General features: G+C 36.5%; 1 protein-coding gene and 1 long non-coding RNA gene across 14 annotated transcripts in view; one reads left to right on the top strand and one right to left on the bottom strand.

Moving 5' to 3' along the window:
- Positions 1 to 15,016, top strand: part of CHRM2 (cholinergic receptor muscarinic 2) — a 148,673-nt gene that overhangs the window by 44,519 nt on the left and 89,138 nt on the right. For 3 of the 13 annotated variants that reach the window (XM_080552982.1, XM_080552985.1, XM_080552983.1), the window contains exon 2: positions 2,507 to 2,621. The exons of the other annotated variants lie outside the window; for them this stretch is intronic. The gene's annotated coding sequence lies outside the window, so the exon portion shown is untranslated. The remainder of the gene's footprint in view (positions 1 to 2,506; positions 2,622 to 15,016) is intronic. 13 annotated transcript variants of the gene reach the window in all.
- Positions 4,079 to 14,221, bottom strand: LOC308176842. Its single transcript, XR_013938685.1, has 3 exons — positions 14,065 to 14,221; positions 8,655 to 8,767; positions 4,079 to 4,950 (listed from the first exon to the last, which is right to left on the bottom strand). It is a non-coding gene; the product is annotated as an uncharacterized lncRNA (long non-coding RNA).

Raw genomic sequence — 15,016 nt, 5'->3', positions numbered from 1 at the left:
GACACATGCAGAACAGGATCCACTCCGTCATATAGATATCCATCTTAGTCATCAAGGCCTATGAAGTAGGTAAAATTAATCCCTCATAATAGTAAGAGGAGATGAACACTATCACAAATATTTGTAGATATACACAGATGCAGACAACTTTTTACTCAGTTCTTCCAGTCATAAATATATGACTATTGCCATTAGCATTTCCCGGGGCTTTGGGTAGAGGGATTGTCAAATTCGAGAAGCCCTCTGTAGTTTAACTTCATCTCACCCTCTGAATGAAGTCCAACTGAAAGTCCACGTTGTGGTTTCTTCACAGTAGTGTGGTAAGGCTACTACTGCTTTTTCCTTTGTAATTGACCTTTCTAAGGAGAGTGTTAAATCACTGTTCCTTGGTATCTGTATTACAATGTAATATAGTATCTCATTAATGTTCCCTATTGCTCAGGCCTCTCTTAATATATTCTTTTCACCTTTTCTTTCTGCTCTTGTATCAATAAAATAAGCAGAAAAATAGCTTTTTCTTCAAACTTGAAAATTGGTATTGCTTTTCTCCTGTTCTGGTTCCAGATATCCTGAGAATACCACTCATGAAAATATCCCCTTGAAGAAAGAGCTTAAATAGATGCTTAATTGTAATCCTGGGTTTTAAGTCAAATTTACAGTGTCAGATTTCATAGCTAAGGGGAAAATAACTCCTCCTGTCCTCTAATTCCTTTGATGAAATGCACACACCAGAAAACATGACAAAAAACTGTGTCATTGTACAATGCTGTCCATCAATATCCTGTTCACTGCCGGTTCGAGAGATATGTTCCTAAAATTTGATGTGTAACTTTAAGTGTTTTCCTGAATAAGTAACTGCTTGAGTGTTTTCCCAAATCAAAGCTCAAGCCTACTTGCATTATTTTTCCATCTGCTCTGTTATTTCCAATTTTCACATTGTTTAATTTCTAAGCTATTTATGTTCTTGACTTAATAAATATGTTAAATAAAATTAAATCAAGCAGCACTCCTAGTAGCCACATTAGAGGATATGTCTCCACAGATCAGACATCACAGAAATGTCATCTTTATTTGTAGTCCTTTGTCTCCCTTTAGTCCATTGACAACAGTGTTCATATTTAAGTAATTTAAGTGGTGCTTCTGGGGAGAGCAACATTTTGTGGGAATCTATTTTAGATACTGCAACAATTTATGCCTTCATTTTGGAAAATTATTTGATATTGTTTCTCCAAGAGCATCACATGCACAATTAATATGCAGATCAGGCATATAACATGAATATAAATAATAATAATACAAAATCTTTTCTGTTTCCTTTTACCCTCCCCTACCTGTAGATGTTGAAACAAGGCTCTGGTACTCCTTAAATAAACTGTGGAACTACATGGTGTCAATGTACATGGCTTTCCAGTTAAGACCAAAATTTGTTACTCTAGTACAGGGGCTAAGATGAAGTGGAGAAAAAATGCATGAGTAGAAGAGGGAGAAAAAGAATGAGAGCCTTGGGGAAGTGGGATTAGCTACTGTTTCTGTCAAGAGCTGCCACTATGGGAGTAACTGTTTTTAGGTGTCTTTTGTTCTTTCCCCAAGCATCAGCAACCTGGGACTTCCAGATTTGTGGCATGGGCAAAGCAGGCAGAAAACCTGAGCTGTGTTGCTGCTCTAGTTATCTGACAGTACAGGCAGTGGGTGGTTCTGCCTGTCACTGAACCTGTCCTTAAGAGTTTGACCACCAAACACTTGTTAGATGGATATCGAGCTGGTTAAAACAATATCACCATCTAGTAAAGGCAGGATGCAGCCCAGATTCCAGAACATGAAACATGCAAATTCTCACACAGCTGGCAAAAGACAGGGCCCTGGTGGCACTGCTGTGATACGCTTTAGCAGGTTGGAAATAAGCAAACAGTCTGATTCCAGTGTAAGCACCAGATGCTCAGGCTCAGCTCAGGCTGTAGAGATGATAAGGCAGAGTACCAGGTCTATTTATAACTGTAACCTTTAGAGCATTTATTTTCAGGACTAAGCTAAACAACATGATAACACCATGGGGTTGCATCTCAGTGCAGTGCAGGGGTAGTAGTGTAACACAGTGTCGCAGTGGCATGGTATGTCATATGCTGGTTCATATCAGTTACAGATAGAAAACAATACTGCCAAGTGCTCTGGGGGCAGGATGCAGTCTCCTCTTGGAGTTATTAGCAGATATTAAAATGATACGACACTCAATTGTACTTAAAAGCATTAGAATTAGCAAGAGCATCCTGAAGCAGAGCAAGAAAGTAAGTTTTTAATGGTATTTCATTCTTCCATCAATATCCTCTATCAACATCTACTGTATACCTCTCCTGAGGTAGAACTGATGTTGATCTGATGAAAGTAGAGGTAGATAACAGAGCTCTGCTATTTAATTATGTGCTTGTAACAGCAATTCTTTTTTCTTTAAGTTTTGTTAGTTTGAGAAACGGTAAAGGAAAAAAAATCATTAAGCTTCCTCTATCAACAGGTGGAAGTCTTTCTTCCTTCACATGACAAGAACAAGGATTTTCGCTAGTCTTAGACTGCTTCCAGATACTGTGTGGCCAGAAATGGACTGAGACTTCTGAAGCTTTAAACACAGGGTAATTCACCAACTACAGTCGTTGGACAAATCCTCCAAGGAAAACTTGTTCTATGTCGGTAAAAGCTACAGAACATCTCATTTTCTTTTTTTTTTTTTTTTCTTCCTGGTTTTCACCTTTTATCTCCATTTTTCATGTATTTCATCCTCTCCTTTTTTCCTCTTTTTCTCCTTTACCTTCTTTCCTCTCTCTCCATTTTCAGTTTTCTACCATCATATGCTTCCCATTGCCTTCACTCTTTCTGAAAGTTTCAGTCCTTAGATAGGGAAAGAACGTATGCTCTTGCAGAAGGTACTCAAAACAGCTTAGAGGCATCCAGCAAGTTACAAGGCAAAAGCACTCAGATGCCGATATTCAGCCAGGATAGGAAAGCTACTCACTGCAATTCAGCTGCTGTGCCCCCAGAGACCTGCAGTGATTTCAGTGCCTGTACCCCTGGTGGAGACCAATCGAGGCACAACCAGTGACCTCATCAGATTGCTGTTAGGTTTCATTAATCATAGAAACTTCCAGAGATGTAATTGCAGAATAAAGTACCACCTTCTGCAGGACAGCCTGTGTTTAACCCTTCCAGGAGCTACAGGAGGCTTTCAACAGAAATATTTTTATGCTGCAAGTGGATATATATTCATTAGATAGCCTCTAACATTCTATTAGCCTCTAGTTCCACTCGATTGTTTTAATAAAAAAGATCATGTTCCCATAGATTGTCTGAATAGGACACATCATTTCTCCTGTAAAAGATGACTTCAGTAGGCAGACGCTGACTGTCTTTTAACATTCTTAAGGTAACAATCATTTTAAGGTAACAATCATAAAGAAAAGGCACTTCTTCTTCAAGGTAGTTTAGTGTTGATGAAAGTTATTAGACTGCCGAATAAGAAACAAAGTCTTCTGCCTCATGGCATAAGTAACTATCAACATAAAAAGATTTGGCATGCTTAGTAGCACTGCATGACCAGCATGGTTTAAATGGTAGTCCAGGGACAATCCCTAAAGCCAAGGGTTATATAGCTCTCAAGTCTTCTATTCCAGCTAATGTAAGGAACAACTGCCATATCAGGAGTTGGACTTGATGATCCTTATGGGTCCCTTCCAACTCGGGATATTCTATGATTCTTGGGATATTCTATGGCACTTTACATGCTTTCAGTCCGTGATCTTCATACAGCCTTTCAGCTGATCTTCACAGTGTTCTTTTCTGTCTCTTTTCTGAATCTCTTTGCCAGAAAGGATGCAAGCATGTTCATTAGCTATGCTGAATGTCCCCACCAGTAAGCAGACAACCACAGTACAAGCTGAAGGACAACCTCTCTTAGGAGTCTTAATCACATAAACATTTATCAAGGAAAGAGGCTTTTAATTGAGTTGCTTGTCTAGATGAGAAACATGCTTTCAAGTTTGAGCGAGTAACATCAGTCAGTTAATGCAAGAGTCATATGGTTGATTCAGAGTGATAAAATTGGTATGTTTGTTCAGTCTCAGGCTAGGCAGATCAAAATAAGGTCCCTTTAAAAACATTGGCCTGATGTTGTCAATAAGAAAGGAGAGGTGGAAATAGAAGAAAAATTGTATACAAGAGACAGACTTCAAATACAATGTTTGGAAGTGATCTCTTTCTCTAAGTTTGTAGATGATGTGTGGTAAATATGTTTTGACTTTTGTTTAGACAAATGTATAACAGTGATTTATTTATTTATTTATTTTTAAAAAGATACTGAAGCAAAAGACTCTGAATGAATTACTCCAGAAAACATTACTGTAGCTCAAGTACTGTACAGAGGACACCCCAACTTAGACAGGGCAGGGCTATCACAGCAGCTAACTCCGCCTGCAATACAGTCCTAAAGAGTTCAGAAGTATCATGGAGTGAGGTGTGAGACAGCTATATCATTTTTGGGAGTCTACTCTTAGCTGTACTTTCTCCTTTTAGAAATCTCTTTAGATTAACACTACCATATAAAGAAAGGAACTGCAGGAAAACAGCTATACTCTAGTGCAAAGCTTGGGTAACATTTCCATATGAGCCCAATTCCTTAGTCATGGAGTATTAGTCTTTGGAAAATCTGAGACCAGTGAAAGTGCTGCTGTAATTCTAAGCTAGCAGCTTCCTTAAACAGTCAGGCATGCTTTGATTTTTTTTCTCTTTTCCTGTTGCTGACATGATTCAGCTAATCTTCAGCTGGAGGTGAAATGATTATAACCATTCCAGGCACAGTCTTACGCTGGTGCAAGTTGCCGTGCCATTTAGTGACACTAACAGGGTCTTATTGTAGTCCTGCAGTCGGAACTTCCAAAGTATCTTTGCACAGAACAAGTCCAAATTTTCCTAAAAACAAACAAACAAAACACACTTGGTTCCACATCTGCAAACACAGCTACAATACATTGTTTATTTCCATCTCTTTCTTTTCAGAGGACATTACATAATCTAAGGATAGCAGAATAAATACCTGGAACATATCTTTATCCCCATTGTCTCCTTAGATTTACAGATACCCAACATTTCTTTATTGAATTTTAATATTGAAAAAATGTCGTATAGCTAGATGAGACATTTTCTTCATGGTACAGCTGAAATAATTGATGGCATTTCAACTTAAGTTAATACAGAATTCTTTTTTTTCAGCATGTATCAAAATTACGGAAGGACTTTTTACTTATGTATACATTTCTGTTTCTAAGAGGGATATTTTCCAGTTCCAAGTACAATAATTAACATTTCCCTCCCTCTCCCTCCAGAAAGGTCTCCTTATCCTGTGCTAGTTTATGAAATTAAAAGGAATGACCCTTTTTATTCCTCCTGACTTTCATTTATTTATTTATTTATTCACCTCCGCTAAGTTTTAATAGGCAAATGATATGAAAACTTTTACCTAAAATGGCAACATTACCTCTTTGAACAACATGGCAACATTATTATGCTTTGATAACTTCCCTCACCCTAGGTAAACCTCAGAAGCTGCAATTACATCTTTTTATGACTGAATATATCTGATTACGATCCAAGATTTCTGCTCATATGGATTTCTCCAACTGTGTAGTGGAGTTTTGCCAACAGAAGTTTTGGCAGACATTCAAGCTGCCACGATTAGAGAGAAGTTGTAATGGAATTTAACAAACTTTCCTTGTATTTATTGTTAGTGAAGAAGGGAGGAGGAAAACAGCCAGCTATACAACCTGATTTCATCTCACTCACAATCTCTCCGACAAAAACATAAACTTCTTTTCTTTTTGAAAATCAGTTTTTCAGGGAAGGGACATTCAAATTCCACATTCAGCTCATCCTAGTAACCTGCTACCTTGAATTTCATGTAGCCCTGAAATATTGACATTGGTGGTGCAGGGTTTGTAATGTTTCTTACTGCTGTTTTGTCCCCTGTGCTTTCATGATGTTTTAGCCTCATCCACCTCATTCTTAACCCACAACCTACAGTCAGGTTGTCACCCACATCACATCTACCTGCCTCTAGCAAGAGGAGAAAAACAATGCTTTCTTTGAAAAAATTCTACAGCACTGTTGCCAAATATAAATTAGCTGGGACAGACATCTTTCATTTGCTTAAACAAATTAAATTTCTAATGTCAGGTCAGGGCATACTGCCTAAGTATGGGGAAAACAGTGTAATTAGATCTTTAATCACACAATTTTCCTGAGAAAGGGATCTGTGACCACAAACATTGAGCTCAGTTATGATGCAGCACAACACCCTCTTAGGGCATTTCTAAAAGCTACCTTTTCTAGGTGTCATTATTCATTAAAAATGAAATTCTTTGCTCTCCTTAAAGATTGTGTTGATTATAGTCACGTTTTCTTTGATGACTTTTGAAGACACCTAAAGGGAGAAAGGAACTGCACTTTGCTTATAGTGAAACCTCATCTTTATAAGGTTGTTTCTTTAGCTTTATATAAAGTATATCTAATGTGGTACAAACACTCTTTTTTCACCTAGTGTGCAAGGCTTTGCATAAAGCCTTCAGCCTCCTGCATGCAGGCAGTGTGAAGTTTAACAGCTGAGATGAAGCCCCTCTGCATAATTCACCTGGAATGAAGCACAGTTATTCCAGAAACCTCAGGCAGAAACTTGCTTTGAAGTACACCAGCTTGGTCACCCTTAATGATTTCAGGGACAAGCCAGTCTTGGAGAGGGTTACACAAACACAGCATGTTGGGCCAAACCTCTGCTGCTAGAAGTCCATTAAATGAGGTTGAAATGTGGCATAATCCGTATAGGATCCTTGACTGTCAAATTTCACCACATTCATCCATCCTGTCACATTCTGTTGCACAAGACTTAAAGAACAAATTTTTCCTGATTTCTTCCTTCTTTTTATAGTTTATTGTTTATAACTTCTTCCTGTTCAACCACTGCATGTGCGTTTAAGACATGGCAGTTAAAAATTATTTTTGTAATACAGGAAAAACAGCCTCTACAGGGAACATTATGATACATGGTGTGTTCTTACAGTTCTCTGTTATTCGTATATTGTTTGAAAGGGGACTTCAAATACCCTGACCTAACAAGAAAAACAAATACTATCATTCTGCATTACAAAAATTCCTAAATTTTGTGTCTTGGTGAAGATTTTAAATGGTTTTCAATTTATAACAAATTCAGTGGTAGATTTTCCTCTGAAGTTTTGCTTTGTATGGTCTTTTTATTTTTATTTTTTTCTAATATCTTTTAAAACAAAAAGTGTTTTGTTGTTTTTGTTGTTTTGTTTGGGTTTCTTTTGCTTTTAAACTAGGAATTTATACAATAATTCTCTTTATTCCTACATACACCTAAAGCATTAAATTAAATCCTTCAGTAACCCCTATCTGAAAATTACTTCAAAATATTTTCTGGAAGTTTCAGATAATTATGTGTCACAGCAATATACAGGTTCCTCTTTGTTTCTTCTTACATTCCTGTGTTCTTTGATTCTTAATGTCCAATGAATATTTCAAAGGCAGTGAATATTTCAAATACAATAAATTAATATTTCATAAGACAATAATATTTCAAATATTATTGCAAGATAGATGTTCTTCTAAAATGAATATTAATCAAGCAGGAATATCAATAATTAAATTCATTTTTTTTGAAGATGAGAACCTGCAAAATATCTCTTAACTAGTTACAGACACCTAATTAATTCCAAATGCTTAAGCCTTAGTAAGCTAGAAATGAATTTGAAGATTGTCATAAACAATGAGATTATTGAGGGGTGTGTGAAACTTCTCAATTTCTCTAACCCTGTCAAGAATCCAAATAATATATTTGTTCTTTTTGACCAGATACAGTGTCTGGTCTTGTACTGAATTTTCTAATTTAAGTGACTTGTGCCAATTCCTCTGATCATATTTTTCCTAAGTAATATGACACTAGCCATAAAAGCCTGGATAGTTGGTTTCAAAAAATCCAAAAGCCTGGAAGAGTAGCTCAGTATTTTGCATCTTTAATGACCAATGTAATGGCGTAGAAACATTTTTGATTTATAAAATGCCTTTTAGTTAGGTATCACAAAGCTTCTTATGAGTAAAGATATGCCCTAGAGTGCTTTAAAATGTAAGCTTTGTGTAGGAGATTACATCCTTACACTCTATCAGTTTCATAGTTTCATTAGTACCATGTGCCAATTTTAAATATTAATTTTTGTTTTGAATATATAATGCAGAGTCTGAGCTTTCATTCTTCTTCTTTGATTGTACTCTACAGTTCCTTAATTTTAAAGAACAAACAGACATGTAAGTATCTATGCAAAAAAAATGTTTTTTTTATGGACAAGCATTTCAGATGATTAACTTTAATATTGTCTCATGCCCATAAATGAGAAATTTTCACTGAGTAGGTTACAGGTAAAACATCCAACCCAGTTTACTTAATCAGACCTCTTTAACGTGCTCTGCAATTATATCATCTGTGCTGTTGAGCTTGAAAATTTTCCTTCTTATTACCATCCTCTTTATTTCTCCCTGACTAAAGGCAGTTTAACAGATATTTGCAGTGATATAGACAGTTAAATCAGGCAATGAGATATCTCACTGACCACAAGGTTTCTTTTTCATGGCAACAACTGCAGACTGGTAGCATACTCTTCTTGGGAATAATTCATCTTCCATCCTAGTCTGCCGGGGAACAATGGTACAGCTCATGTCTTCCCTGTAAATATGCATAAGAATATGAATCAAATATGGCCAGAGAGGTCCATGGTTTCTGTCTCATTTTGTGTTCCTCTGGTGGACCCACATGGCCTTCAGAAAGCCCAGCATTAAGACAAGTAGAAGGCACACAAAAAATGTTTTAACTTATGCAGGCCTTAAGCCACCCAGGGCTTTGGTTTTGTAATTTCCAAATTTCTGCTAACATTTTAAAGGGAATGCTGCAACTTGGAGCATCCAATTTTACATAGGAAGTCTGTACATTTCGGCTTGCACATTCCTTACTGTCTTTGTAATGGGAACCTTCAGCATGAAACAGAACACAAAACTGTACTTACCTTGCTTCATTTAAGCTCAGATCAAGCTTCTGGCAGTCTCAAACTACTGCCACTTGACTCTAGGTTACTTCTTAACTGCCATCTCATTTTTGCAACATGCAGAACCAAAATCTTTTGAAACCTACTAACAGGCAAAGACCTCCTCTGTTTATAGCAGGAAGACAATCTACCTTTCTGGACAAGAAGGGGTGTTCCCAGGGGTATTGTTACCATCATTTCCTATGCAAAATACGGTGAGGGGTTCTGGTAGTCTGGTGAAATAACTTTGCAGTTCTCATACATGTTCATGCTTGAAAAGGAGTATACCTTGTGGCTCACAATGCGTTTTATCTGTGACTCCAGAGAGTCACATAATAGCCCCATAATTTCATCAGCTAAGATTATAATGGAAAAAATATTTAATACGTTTATCAGGCTTCCTGAATCAAATGCATCCTGGTCCAATAATAGCTATCTTGGCACTGTTTCACTTCTGTAGGAATGTTTGAAGAGTCCTAGTTCTGTTTCAGTGCACAATGAGACAGTATCGAGACGTTCAAAGCTGCCCTCAAACTGAATGGTTTCCTTCTGACAGCTGGTAAATAACATGCCTGACACAAAATCTTTTGTACAGTAAATAGCTGCAAGTAAACTAAAATTCAGAAAAAGTTATCCACTTTACAATAAGTCCATATGTTTCAACACAAAATAGTGTTCTAGGACCTAGCTTGTATGTAAGTGAAATACTAAAAATACAACTTGGTTTTAATGATGGTATTTCAGATAGCTGTAAAGAATGCATTTATCAATGCATGAAGTGACTTGATCTGATAACAAGGTCAAAGAGTGGAATTAGAGGGTAAAGGAGAAACTAAGAAGAAATTTAAGAATTTACTTAGAGTCGAAGTCTTTTAAATGCAAGCAGACATAAACAAGCCAAGAGATTGATAGGAAGAGTATGCAGTGGAAATTAAAATCTGTGTCCCTATGATATAAACCAAAAGGAAGCTGCAATGAAGAATATCTATACACAAATATAGTAGTGACTAAGAAATCTCTAAATGTGTTGAAGATTTATTCCTGCAACATCTGGTTCCTTCTGCTTTGGTTGATTTTTGACTGACAAAATGTTGTAAGTGTTCTTTGATTTTGCACAAGAAATGTTTTGGGAAATGAAATGGTGCTCCCATAACCAGGAGCAAATAATAAAAAATACAATAAAAAGGAAGGCCAATTTCATGAGCAGGAGTGTTAGATTCATCTTCAAAACTGGGTTCCATACCATATTCTGTTATCAACTTCCTTGGCTTTCCTTTGGAAAAATTAGTTCAGAGCAAAGTTTTCTTATTTTTCTTTTACTTTACACTGCCTATGAAAAAGACTTATGTCCTTGTTGCTCATACCCAAAGGGAATTCCTCAGTGAAAATTAATTGCAATGGGAGTTTGCAACTGTCACCTTCCTTCTCTACTTCAAGGAGAAAACACATACAACAAATGTCTTTCATGCCAGCCTTGCAGCCACGGAAAGTTCTTTAGGGGATGACAAGCACAAGCAAAAATACAACTTGTCTGTGAGTAACCATGTTAATTCATGTGCTGTAACCATGTCTCTGCTGTTTTCCCCAACAGTCCTACTGAGATTTCATGGTGAAGACGAAAATCTCTCTCTCTATGACTTTATCCCTTACTTGCTTGTTGCAGGTAAATTCTATTAAGGACAGTAATATTTCCTTTGTTCCATCCTTATATCTCTAGTTGATAAACTCACTAGGAGAGGAAAGCAATGGAAGCAATAGAACAAGTTGCCCAGAGAAGTTGAGGAGTCTCCCTCCTTGAGATATTCATAAACTGTCTGGACATGGTCCTGGACAACCTGCTCTAAGTGGCCCTGTTGGAGCAAGTGGTTGAACCAGGTGACCTCCAGAGGTCCCTTCCAACATACACCATTCTGTGTATCTGTGTGAAGATTTTTTTTTCAAATATTCAAGGACAAGGTGTTCAGAAAATATAATATATGCATAACTGAATTAAAAACACAAAGAAGTTATACTGCTTTGTATTAGCTGCTGATTTTGCCTTGAAAATCTTAAAGGGTGGCTGTTTTGTCCCTTCAAATATCCTGTTCCTGCTAGATCTCTTATTCCAAAGAGAGGAAGGGGATACCTGTTCTGAAACAGATATGAGAAGTAACACCATCAGTTTAGATAAGCAACGTGTTGAAAACTGTGCTTCCCAGACTCCTGATGTGTTTAATATCATCTGCAGTCACCCTGCACCTCCTTACCCTGTTGCCTTCCGTTACATTCTGAAAAGTTAATAACACTGTCAAGACAATCATGCAGTTTCTAGACAGTGTCAGTTCCTATGCCTTTCCCCTACCTTATTTCACTTTTTGAGCAAGCGTAGTCTATATATATTCAAGGCTTAGATTAAATTCTCTATTAGAATCATTGTTTGGCCATGAACTTGTTACCTGTAAGTAACTGAAAGTTGTAGAAAGTTGTGGTTGTGAATACAGGAGAACATTAATAAACTGCAGCTCCTTCTGAAACCATAGCAAACAATTGTGGAACAGAAAGGCTCACAGAAAAGTTATTCTTACTGAGGGAAAATATATATATATATATATATATATATATATATATATAAAATCACATTCAGATTAGGTTTTGTCTTAAGGCAAAATTGACATTTGATCAGTGGAAATGAATAAATGTTTTATCCAAAAAGAGAAACTAACTTAATATTAACCTGAAGCTCAAACTACATTAATCTTCAATTATGAAAAGATTTAGTTCATATGTGCATTTTTCCCTTGGTTATTTATCCATACATAAAAACACCAGCAGAGCAAAATAATGACTGTTCTCACCAGAATTTATTTCAAAAACAGAGGAAGTAAGAACTCTTAGAAATACCAAGTGGTCAACATTTCAAGGGATGACACCAATACCATTTCAAATTGTGTTAAACAAAGGTGAAAGCTGCTCAGTAAATGAATTTCCTTTACTTTTTTGTTTATTGTAATAACATAAGTGAATTTCATAAGATTTTCTGTAGAGTTTGTTTACAAAGGTTTGAAGACACTGAATTTCTCTTCAGGCATAATTCTGAACTCTTAAATTCTTATCTAAATTCAGTTAAGTTCAGGTGTTGTGTAAATTCAGACAGTTCAGGTGTTGAAGAGTGCTGGATAGAAAAATGAATGACCATTGCTTTCTGTACAAGCAGGATGAGACAGAGAGCACTTATTTAGAGGCTGCAATAGTTTCTCATTCTCTCAATATTCCCTCCACTTACACAGCTGAAAACTCAGGAGCTTAACAGCAAAGAATTTTAATCAAAATGCTTAATCCGAATAACTAATGAAGAGTAATAGAGCTAGAGAATAGAACTGCTGTCAGGAAAATGAAAACAGGTTTTAAAAAAGAGCAATACCAGGATAAAAAAGACAGCTTTGGAACGAAATGTGTTGTACTGACCAGCCTTCCCTCGCAGGATTTTAGCAATTCAATCAGAAGTTTTTACAGGTTTAGTAGCTCATTTTTAAAATTACACCTCCATCCTACCATGCCTGTTGTTGACATATAATATCTGGTTCTGTATAATCAGGATTCCTCCATGGCTCAGACCAACTGAGCCTGAGGCTCTTACATCTGCAGAAGACCACTTGAGGTTTTAAAAGTGGAGCAAGGATAACCTGTGGAGAGAAATCATGAATGCCAGCATCTACTCCCAGTAAACGGGTGTGCACTGGAAGTAGAACTGAAGGGACTTGCCTCCAAAGAAGAATCTGTCTCCTCAGGGCATACTGTTGAGTTTCTGTGTAGAAGTTGTTTCAGTGCTACATTTTTGTCATTTATGATGTTCTATGTGGAAATTTTGGAATGTGGGTAAGAGAGGCAACAAGGGAGGCTGTAGTTTGGGAACAAAATAGTTGTGCAGCCCAACAGATGGCCAACTTACAATGTTTTTTCTCAAGCAAATTCCCATAAAGGAGAATCTAGCTTGAGTTTGAACCACAATAATAATAATAATAATATGAATTCATTTCTTATTGGGGGAGGTGGGACACATTATTAGTTTTTAAGTATCTGGAACTTTTTTACCTTTGCTGATAAAGCTGACATTTCTCTAGTGGCAAAATATTCAAATATATGATTTTTTTAATCACAAAGATAAAGCAAAAAATGAGGCTTGGGGACTCAAATTGTAAAAGTCTATGATTTTTTCATTTGTAATTTATGACAAACTTGTCTATTTGTATTTAATATGACTTTAAGTTCTGACGTAATTACTAAATGTCCCAGAGTATAAGAATGGAACTAAATATTTCACCTAGTTTTCACTAGAAAGTATAGCTTGTTTAAAATAGGCTCCATATTTGAAAAAAAAAAAAGGATAAAAAGGAGATGAGAGATGATGGGTAGAAAACAGGCTTTGAATATGTTATGAAACATAAAGTCAGAGACATGTCATGTGTGTAGAGCTTTGCAGAGAAATGCTTACACTGCTCTTGTTAAAATTCCTTTAACCCATTCTGGGTTTCCATAACCTTCACCAACTCCCTTAACTTGGCTGCAAAATGTATAAATTTAAACACATTTATCCCACACACTTACAGAAGAGCTTTTAGAATATATATTTGTGAAAAACTTTTGAATACAAGTGATTTTCTAAGCTGTAATATACAGCAATATTCTAGCCAGTCAGCAGTAAGAATAACTAAGACCAAACCACAAAAGCACAGTTGTACTTATTCTTTCCAATTACACAAACGATGAAAGGGGATGGAAGCAAGGCAAACAAACACCTGTAATACTGGGTTTGGTAACCCAAGAGAATGGAAAGGTGTGAAAGGCCAAATTTAATTTTGAAAATTAAATGTCCCCTTGAAGTTATTTCATTATACAGTTTGGTAATATCTAAAAGTGTAATAATTGCTGCTGGAAGAAAGAAAAAAATGTAATTATAACTTACTTTGAGGTCAAATTCTTCAGTTACATATGATCCTTTTTCCTTAATCTGACCTATTTTGTATTTCCATAATATTCATATTTCATCACTACAAAATGAAAACTCCCTTTCCTCTGTCTCAGAGGGCTCTGCTGGCTCAGAAGTGTGGGGCAATCCTTGTGCCTCACCTGGGGCCATTCACTCCCAATATTAGATATCAGAATAAATGTGGAACACCTGAGATTTTTACAGGCTAGATTTAGAAAGACTGATAAATAATAAATAAATAAATAAGTTTTTGAAGGATGTACAATATTTAATTAAAATATTAAATTTCTGACATCTGCAAAAGGTCAGTGTAATTAAACCAGAACCATTGAATACATAGATATGTAGCTTCGGCTGGCACCAGACACCAAATTCTGGGGGAAAAGTCTATTGGATTTTGTTGGCAGGGAACATGTATATGGCAATGTCTTCCAAAGCCCCTTTCCATTTTATGTAGGCATGACACCAAAAGGAAGAATTCATGCCTGAATTGGCTGGCTGTTCTTCCTTCTTCTTACATTTGGATTTGGTGATTCAGAGGTCTTTCCCAGCCTAAATGATTCTATGATTTTATGGCTTCTGTGATTAAAGCAGAAAGACCAAGAACAAGCACCTAATTTATGTGCTCAAAGCCACCTCCCAGAGGCTCCTCTTTCCTTGACTCTAAACAATACTGTAGAGATGAGCCAGCTAATTCATGCAACAGAAATTGGGAGAAATGAATCCCCCTCCTCCTGTTCATGTCCCTCTGTACATATATTATTGTGTTTTCTCAGGGAATATTGCTAGTGCAAGGTTAATTCAGGTTACCAAAGATGGAGACATGCAATTAAAAGCAATAAAATCTCTGTGGCTTATTGAGTTACAGCTCATCAACTGATTAGCGATAACTTGTTAAGCCTCAGTAACTCAATTGCTTCAGTCATGT

The sequence above is a fragment of the Anser brachyrhynchus genome, assembly GCF_964034855.1.
Source record: "Anser brachyrhynchus genome assembly, chromosome: 1".
Lineage (NCBI taxonomy): Eukaryota > Metazoa > Chordata > Aves > Anseriformes > Anatidae > Anser > Anser brachyrhynchus.
This window is presented reverse-complemented; position numbering and strand designations above follow the sequence as displayed.